General features: G+C 32.3%; 1 long non-coding RNA gene across 1 annotated transcript; it reads right to left on the bottom strand.

Moving 5' to 3' along the window:
* Nucleotides 1-374: 374 nt before the first annotated feature.
* On the bottom strand, nt 375-2,296 carry LOC110449665. The gene is made up of 4 exons (XR_002462874.1): nt 2,198-2,296; nt 1,652-1,750; nt 1,166-1,261; nt 375-472 (listed from the first exon to the last, which is right to left on the bottom strand). It is a non-coding gene; the product is annotated as an uncharacterized LOC110449665 (long non-coding RNA).
* Between the last annotated feature and the right edge of the window lie 17 nt (nt 2,297-2,313).

The following is a 2,313-nucleotide window of genomic DNA, read 5'->3' as shown; positions in this document are numbered from 1 at the left end:
TAGAACATAATGCTTATGTATGCAGTATACGCATATACGAGGGTGTCTAAATAAGCTTTAATGGATTGTAGTTAATAAGTAGGTTTTTAACTCTTTTTATAATGATTTTTTCGTATCTACGTTTGATTTATTTTCAAGAAACAACAAGCCGGTAACAACGTCAATGCTATGTATCTTATACACGTTCTAAAACATCTGAACGAATTTCTTTATTGCAATTTAAACTAATGATGAATACGAAAAAAAAACCACTATGTAAAGACATTATGATTTCATTGACAATTGGATCTCCCATTGTCACTCGGGAAAATAGATTATGAGACATTTTGAAATATGATTTAGTAGTGAGTAGATAAGGTGCTCTGTTTTTAATACTTACGACTACAATTTCCTGATATTTTGTCACAGACTGGACTAGTACAACCAACAGAGCAGTCATCACAGGACGATCCGAAGAATCCATCTTCACAGCCTGGCCATCAAAAATGAGAACGAACTGTATATAGTTTCATATCGACATTTTTTACCAACATATTGAAATACAAAACAAACCTATCACATATAAAGCAACCATGTATTGTAATCATGTCAAACATATATTAAGTATCCTCTTGCTCTCCAACTCTAATATTACCTCAATTTGATGAAATTTAATTTTCATTTTGATGATCGGGATTCATTCCATCACCAAATCATAATCGGACCAGATATTTTACAACCATGTTGTTCGTTTTTTTTGCGTACTTCTACCGGAATGTGTTTTTATGTCATACTATTTCTCTGCTGTGTGTTCTTTCTACATACTTGTTCATGTTCTTGCTTACCGATCCTGATTCGCAAAGATTATGTTCATTTTCCCGAAAAACCTACGTAAAACGACAATAGCTGTGCACGTTTTAACTATACTTTGTTATTCTCTCAGTTGTAGGGCTGCACATCCTACACCATTATTATAATTTGCATATCCTTTTAATTTTCATTCATTAGACGTATTAAAATTCAAACTCGGATCTGTGTCAGTAACGTGGATTTTTTATGCAAAATTGATCTGAATGCTGTATGCTAATATGGGAAATAGAATATATGAAAAGTATATTATTTCTTAAATGATCCTTATTTAAGACATTCTATACATTTTTTTTTCATGCCTTCCAGTGATACATACCTTCACACTCTCCATTGATTTGCGTACATCGGTTGTCCTTACAGTTGAACAGACAAGCCTGATTGCAACGGCCGCCATAATACCCGGGAGTACACGCTTTCGTAGAAAATGACGAAAAACACGTTAGAATATGAAAAAATTGTAAGAAGCTACCTTTTCGTCATATTTTTAGGTCATTTATTGTCACTGAAAATGTGATTGTACACAATGGTGCTTGATTCATGTATATTCCGAAATAACATTAAGCAAGATAAATCGTTTATTATAAAAATTATTTAGTTATAACATGATATCATTAAGTTGATTAATACATATTAGCAAAAAATACCTTAGATGTTGTATCATTTTAAAATTGAAATGTATTTGTCTCCCCACATCGAATGCAATATATTTTTGACAAGAATTTGTATTAACACAAAATGCGAAAAGAAATATGAGAATTTTATATGACTGGTGTTTTAAACTGAAGTATAATGAATCACTTACCGGAACAAACACCGGATTCTACATTGCATGCGTTATCATAACAATTTGAGGGACATTCTATGCATAAAGATCCAGGCCGAAAGTATCCATCAGCACAGTCTTAAAATAAAATGAAACATGTACACTATGTATATACTTATTGGATGCATTGTGTACAATGAGGTTAACAGTCTACAGGAAATATATATATAAGACGTAGAATTGCAAAATTGAACGCTGCTTTTCATATGTTGATTTACTCAAATTATAAAATGTTATAATGTTATAATGTAAATGTTATAGTATCATCATGATAGGACATATATAATGGTATCACTGTATCGAAAGCCTATACGAACCCAATTCAAGGTCAAAACACCACAGTTTGAATCAGGTTATGATGACGACCTTCACTTTTTTCTTGTACTTAAAATACGTTTTATCGCAATGGTTCTCGTTAAAAAAAAAGAATGATAAACTGATTTGTTTTCTCTCGTTCAACAGGCAAATGGCATGCTGCATTTTTGGTTCCATTGAGTATTAAAATCTTAAGATATGAATAATTACATGCGCATTTTCCGGTCACTGGATCACACAGACCATTGGCACACCCTACATCACACTCTGAATCACAATTACCAACACCGTGTTTCCCAAGTGGACAACCTGAAATATATAAGCAT

The sequence above is a fragment of the Mizuhopecten yessoensis genome, unplaced genomic scaffold (genome assembly GCF_002113885.1).
Source record: "Mizuhopecten yessoensis strain PY_sf001 unplaced genomic scaffold, ASM211388v2 scaffold4767, whole genome shotgun sequence".
Lineage (NCBI taxonomy): Eukaryota > Metazoa > Mollusca > Bivalvia > Pectinida > Pectinidae > Mizuhopecten > Mizuhopecten yessoensis.
The sequence above is the reverse complement of the archived record's forward strand: the minus strand, read 5'-3'. Positions and strand labels throughout refer to the sequence as shown.